This window comes from Geotrypetes seraphini, chromosome 1 (assembly GCF_902459505.1).
Source record: "Geotrypetes seraphini chromosome 1, aGeoSer1.1, whole genome shotgun sequence".
Classification (NCBI taxonomy): Eukaryota; Metazoa; Chordata; class Amphibia; order Gymnophiona; family Dermophiidae; genus Geotrypetes; species Geotrypetes seraphini.
Window position 1 is genome coordinate 25,056,822 of NC_047084.1, and position 7,581 is coordinate 25,064,402.

The following is a 7,581-nucleotide window of genomic DNA, read 5'->3' on the forward strand; positions in this document are numbered from 1 at the left end:
CCAAAAGTGAAAAATGCTCAAAAGTTCATTCTGACAAAAGTCATAAAACAAGCATCGCACAATACACAGCGTACAAAAAGCAACTGGAGGCTGATGAATGTGCCTATAACTTACAGTTCTTGGACAGTTGTTCCATGTCTTGGCGACACTGCTGCAGGAAATATAACAGCAGGTAAGGATAAAGCAAAGTTCAACTCTGCAGGTAGGCACTAAACGTCAGGGGAGAGTGTCAGTCGCTTCAAAAGCACACAAACAAAACAAAACATTTTGCAAGCCAAGCTGCCAAGTGGGTGGGTGTATGCCTGTGTATGAAAACGTGTGGGATCTTCTATATCTAAGGGATTGTTTAAAAAACCCCACAAAAACCCATAAATAAATTCATATTTATCTTTAACGTGAGGTGTATTTTTGTCCATAAAGGATTTGAAATACTCCTATATCTTTGAACTTTGGCTCCTTTTCTCCAAGTTTTTGTTTGGTCGAGAAGCAAAAAAGACAAAGAGTGCCACCTGCTGGCGAATAGCTGGTGAGTACAGGTATCTTGGCTGCTCATATGAACTGGAAGTACTGAGAGACTGAGGTTTGTAGGCACATTCAGAGTCAAAACATAAATAACAGTTTCAGAAGTGAAACCTTAACTGAAATAATTGAATACTCTGGTGGTTATTACAAATTCTTACCTATTTTAGGTTAAAAAAAAAAAAAAAAACCAAACCAAACCAAAACCAGATGGCTAGGCCTCCCTGATATATAACCATATAAAAATCAAGCATATTCTTATCAGTCCCTGTTCTAGGCATGTGTAATCTTCATTTTTGATATCAGAGGTAGAGAGGAAAACTTTTGATATGACATCTAAATCCGGGTTTAGATGTTTTGCAGAACATGCACAAAAATCCAGTAACAAACATGTCCATTTTCAAAACTGCAAAATATCTATCTTGGCTTTAAAAAATGGATATGTTTGTGCTCAGTATGTCTATCTTTTTGAACCATTTTCACCCCCCCCCCAAAAAAAAACAACAAAAAAACACCCCACAAAAAAAAACCATGTCCAAAAGAAAAACACACAGAACAAGTCATTGGGATGTAGGAGGGGCCAGCACTCTTAGTAGACTTGCCACACAGACATCCAAGTAGAGCAGTAGGGCACTGCAGTGAACCTCACTTAAAATGTCCCAGGTACACATCTCACCATAGCCCTCTTATATTGTATGGTGAGCCCTTCAAAATACACCAAAATACACTATAACAAACTGTACACCATACCAGTAGCCCTTATGCCTGCAGGTGACACCTATATGTGAATTCATGGGATTAGGATGAGGTTTGGAAGGCTCACAGATTCCACCAGAGTGGAGTAAGGGCCTGAGTTCCCAACCCTATGATTCACTACACTGCCCACTTGACTACTTCAGGTACCTGCTTGCTGCTCTACTAGGACTGGCCATAACATCTGAAGCTGTCAGACAGGCAGGTATTTACTGTTTCATTCACATTTTTTTTTGGGGGGGGAGAGGGGATCAATGACTTACGGAGAACTGGGGGGGGGGAAGGGGGGTCACACTTATCTTTCCAGTAATCATCTGGTCAGCTTGGGCACCTTTTTGGCACTTATTTGTTGTTAAAATGGGTCTATCCCTAGACATATTCTTAAATGTTTGATTATTGCAGAAAAACATCTAAGTCATAAGTCTACCCTAGTCCCGCCCACACCATGCCTCTAACATGTTCCCTTGAGATTTAGACTTCCACGATTTAAGCTTAGTTGCATACATAAGTTTGTCCACAAAAAAGGGGGCAAACAAGATGGCTAATCAGTCCAAGAGCAAAATGTCTTTATAACAGTCCCAACAAGGATCCAAGTTTCGACAATAAAAATGGTCTTGTTCAGGGGACAAATATACGGAGTATGATGTAAAAACTCCTTAACAAGTTGAAAGTAGCTCTTGTAAATAAAGAAGCTTAAATCGTGGAAGTCTAATGTGATGAATAATGATGATTAAAAACTTAAAACAATAAAAATAATGGTGCAGCCCTTAAAAACGGGACAGAAAACCAATTAAAAAATTAAAAAGAGGATCAAACAATAAGAACATTGTCTAAGGAGTGAGATAAGATATTTATATTTAAAAATACACAAAAATATATCTGTTAAAAGTTCAAAAAATAAAAATTGATAAAATGGATCCTGAAATGTTTAGTAATCCATAACCACCTAAAATGCTATAAAAATGACCTTAAAATATTGAAAAAAAAAGAGCTTACAAATGATTCAAACATGGTGGAATGCATAGAGATTTACAAAATGTGCTTCAGTGATGTCAGTGCATTCCATTTTGTTATCTTAACAGAAGGTATGACTAGTCAGTGGTGTAGGGGGGGGCACCCTAGGCGCTGTCTTGGCGTGGGTGCCAGTGCCTCTCCTCCTCTCTGTCTCCCCCCCCCCCTGAACCTCTTGAAATGTTCTCTGTAACCAGAATGTGATATCAGAAAGGAGCTGAGTCCAGCACGAGTAGGAGGTAAAAGATGCTGCCCACTCCGGCGAGCATTTCAAGAGGTATGTGCGTGTGTGTAGGGGGGCTTGAGTGGTGGGGAAAAGTAGAAGATGCACAGCATGTGATGTCAGGTGCCACATCCTGGGTAGAGAGTTGCACGGGGACAGAAATCCCACCGATCCCCGCCCGTCCCCACCAGGATCCTCTCCGTCTCCACCCGTCCCCATCAGGATCCTCTCCATCCTTACCCAACCCCGCAAGGAATTACCTCCATCCCCATAAAAAGCAGCAATTACTTCTGACAGGATCATCAATTCCACAGTTTCTTTTGTGTTTGCGCTGCTGTTTTCCTTGTGGAATCTCTTTGGTGGAACCGTTTTTTGTTTTCTGTTCAGGTAATCTATATATATAAAATCGGAGGTATGTATGTGTGTATGTGTGTGTGTATGTGTGTATGTGCCGCGATCACGCAAAAACGGCTTGACCGATTTGAACGAAACTTGGTATGCAGATCCCTCACTACCTGGGATGATATGTTCTGGGGGTCTCGCGGCCCACCTGCACACGTGGGCGGAGCTACAAACAGAAAATCAGATTTCACCCATTCATGTCAATGGAAAAAATGTAAAAAGCTGCCAACGCAAAAACGGCTTGCCCGATTTGAACGAAACTTGGTATGCAGATCCCTCACTACCTGGGGTGATATGTTCTGGGGGTCTCGCGGCCCACCTGCACACGTGGGCGGAGCTACAAACAAAATCAGATTTCACCCATTCATGTCAATGGAAAAAATGTAAAAAGCTGCCAACGCAAAAACGGCTTGCCCGATTTGAACGAAACTTGCTATGCTGATCCCTCACTATCTGGGGTGATATGTTCTGTGGGTCTCGCGGCCCACCTGCACATGTGGGCGGAGCTACAAACAGAAAATCTGATTTCACCCATTCAAGTCAATGGAAAAAATGTAAAAAGCTGCCAACGCAAAAACGGCTTGCCCGATTTGAACGAAACTTGGTATGCAGATCCCTCACTACCTGGGGTGATATGTTCTGGGGGTCTCGCGGCCCACCTGCACACGTGGGCGGAGCTACAAACAAAATCAGATTTCACCCATTCATGTCAATGGAAAAAATGTAAAAAGCTGCCAACGCAAAAACGGCTTGCCCGATTTGAACGAAACTTGCTATGCTGATCCCTCACTATCTGGGGTGATATGTTCTGTGGGTCTCGCGGCCCACCTGCACATGTGGGCGGAGCTACAAACAGAAAATCTGATTTCACCCATTCAAGTCAATGGAAAAAATGTAAAAAGCTGTGGGACCGATTTGAACGAAACTTGGTATGCAGATCCCTCACTACCTGGGGTGATATGTTCTGGGGGTCTCGCGGCCCACCTGCACACGTGGGCGGAGCTACAAACAGAAAATCATATTTCACCCATTCAAGTCAATGGAAAAAATGTAAAAAGCTGTGGGACCGATTTGAACGCAAATTGGTATGCAGATCCCTCACTACCTGGGGTGATATGTTCTGGGGGTCTCGCGGCCCACCTGCACATGTGGGCGGAGCTACAAACAGAAAATCAGATTTCACCCATTCATGTCAATGGAAAAAATGTAAAGAGCTGCCATTCTCACAGTAATTCAAAAACTGCTTGACCGATTTGACCGAAACTTGGTATGCAGATCCCTCACTACCTGGGGTGATATGTTCTGGGGGTCTCGCGGCCCACCTGCACACGTGGGCAGAGCTACAAACAGAACATCAGATTTCACCCATTCATGTCAATGGAAAAAATGTAAACAGCTGCCATTCTCACAGTAATTCAAAAACGGCTTGACCGATTTGAACGAAACTTGGTATGCAGATCCCTCACTACCTGGGGTGATATGTTCTGGGGGTCTCTCGGCCCACAACTCTATGTTGCTTGCTCAAGGGTGGGTTCACCCAACAATTTATATGTTCTTGCTCCTGGAGGTGAAACTAAAAATGTTGTTTATAATCACGTTTTGCGTTAGTTGTATTGTATTCATTTTGTCAAATATTTCACATTATAATTTGAATATTGTACTTTTTATTAAGCTGTAAAAAAATAATTTCATTCACCACTGTAAAGTATCTTTATTTGAATCCATTTACAGTGTTATTGCTATAATTAAATACCCGTGCAACGCCGGGGCATCAGCTAGTTAACTTATAAACCCCCTCTTTTACTAAGGCTGACATGTCCATTATATTATATGGATGAACCCTGCTTCCAAAGCCTTCCATCCCCGTGGGAGTCCCGTGGGCCAGAGGGGAGGTCCCCTTGGGAGTCCCGTGGGTTAGGGTGGGGGGATTCCCACAATCCCCGTTCCCGTGCAGACCTCTAATCCTGGGTACCTCCCTCCTTTGTTATGCCACTGTGACTAGTCTACAGTATTATCCTGTAATGATCTTAGTGTAAGAGATGGTGTGTAAGAAATTGTTAGTGCATTTAAATAATTAGGCTGTTGTGAATACAACTATTTTAAACTGGACTCTGTATGTAACAGACAACTTTATTGCTTCTTTTGCATTAGAACCATATCAGAACTGGTTTCTTAGACTGTGGGCTCCTTTTACAAAGCCGCACTTGGGCCTTAACACGCGGAATAGCGCACGCTTATTTGCCACATGCACTAATCCGGTGCATGCGTTAAAACCGCTAGCGCAGCTTTATAAAAGGAACCCTGTATTTCTGATATATAGATGCTAATTTCTTAGGTCATAAAGTTCTAATTTTTCCTGACCTCTGCTGGGCCACCCAGCTTTGATAAAAGACTTTCTTGGCCTATAAATCTCAAGTTTTGAATGTAAGAGGGTCATTTTTCTTAGTTTCCTTGTAGGTGCTTTGTAAAATTTAAGGCTAAGACATGTGCTTTTCTAGAACCTGACCATCTTTTAAAAAAACATATTATTTATTTATTGAATTTACAAATAATGTACAAGATAACTCTTGCAAAAGAAATACAGAAGGAAAAATCAAAATGAGGTATATTTAAACATAGGTAGGTAGCAAAAAGAAATATCTTCCTTAGACCACAATAAGTCCATCCAGAGAAAGGAATCAGAAAATGGTGAAGAGAACCCTCTAAAGCAAACATACAGGTATTGGCTTCACATAAAATTCCAACCTTTTACATTGCTGTGTTATAAACACTAAACTCCCCCTGTCAACAATTTCTTCATATCTATGAAAGCACGCAATTGTTCAGGTGAAAAAAAAGAACATTTTGTCCCCAAATACTTAATAATGCACTTACAGGGGTAAGCCAAAAGAAAATTCCCACCCAGTTTTACCACTTCAACTCTCTTAGCAAGAAATAATTTCCTGCGCTCTTGTGTCTGGTAACATCTGGGTAGATCCAAACTTTTTTCCCCAAGAATAATACTTGAGGGTTACGAAAATATTGCCTAAGTAAAGCAGACATGTCCTGCTCAAAAACAAAGGAAACAATTAACGTGGCTTGCTCTGAGGTTTCAGTTATTGAGGTCTCAAGGAAATCTGTGAGATTCAAAATACCTTCTGATGGATTCTGGACACCTTCTTCCGGTGTGGCTCCCAAGTCCTTTTTTACAGGAATATAGTAAATACGATTGACTGATGGAATACAGTCGGTGGAATAGTTGAAGATTTCAGTCAAAATTTTTCTAAACATTTCCATGGGGGTCACTCCTAATGATTTTGGGAAGTTTAACAAGCGAGCGTTAAGCCTACGATTATAATTTTCGAGTTGTTCTATTTTCCTGTTAAGACAAATTTTATCTTTAACCAATCCTAAGGATAAAGATTGGAGATCTTCAACTTTTTCTTTCACCTGCTTAACCTCTGAAGTTAATTGCTGCTTAGTTCCTTCAAATTTTTCAGAAAAGAATTGGCAGTACTCACAAGCGTTGTTAGCTCCTGAGAAGATTTATCAACTGAAGAGTTGAGCTTCAAGAGAGCATTCCATATGCTCTCTAATGTAACCACTGGAGATGATCTTGCTGGAGGGAAGGTAGCCACCTTCCTTTCCAAATCTCATTGTTCAACCAAGACTTCCACTGCTTCTGCCCCTGCAATTGGGGTCTCCCTCACAAGAGAAAGTTCGCTAGGCTCCCTCAACTCAGCTGTGGGATAGTCTGGGCGTGGTGGAGGCACAGCTGCCGGAGGGGAGAGAGAAATCTCCCAGTCCAATATCTCGGCTCCTCTTCCCCCCGAGGAAACGCCAGACATCTCTCCGACATTTGGTCTGGAACTCCCAGGAACGGTGGTAAAGTCCAAAATAGAGCTTTGGGTAGGGGTTGAAGTCTGGAGTGCAGGGGAATCAGTCTGGATCATCCCCTTACACTTCAAATGTGGCATTAGAGTTTTTTTGAAAACAAAATAGACTACTCTGTAGATTGCAGTCAAAGACGCCATCCCAGGGCTGCCGCCATCTTGGATTTCCTTTCTCTCAGAACCTGATCATCTTAAGAATTTTCTACTAGCACGGATGTCTTTCACTTCTTTCAACTCTCCATGCAATGTCTCTTAGATTTAAGGTTTTTTACTGGCTTTGATTACTAAGCAATAAGCAATTGCCTTACTTTTTGTGTTCAAGTATGTAATTTCTCGCTTGCTACACTTGATTAACCTATGACGCCTTCCCTCTGTTTTCCTTTATATTTCTTGAGTATGCTGATGCTTAACTTTCTTTATGCTCAGTATTTTGCTTTATATAAGTTTTCCAAGTTTATTAAAATCTTACTATCTTGCACCATTAGCAATCCTTCTGGGCGGCTTACAATCTAAACTTCAGTAATACAATTAATAAACATATGTATCATATAAGGATTGTTATTTCATTTTCAAGCGTTCTCGTGATTAAATTGTAAAAGTTTATAAAAATAAAAAAATAGCTTGCAATGCCATCTTGGGTGGCTATAAAAACACAGCTTATAACGATCACAGAAAGGCAGGGAGAGAAACAGAGAGACAGATTTTGCACAAGGAGCCAACTGCACACAGAGAGAAAAAAAAATCATCATATGCACCATTTATTTACACCACACATGAAAGAGACATCCATGTTGATAGTTT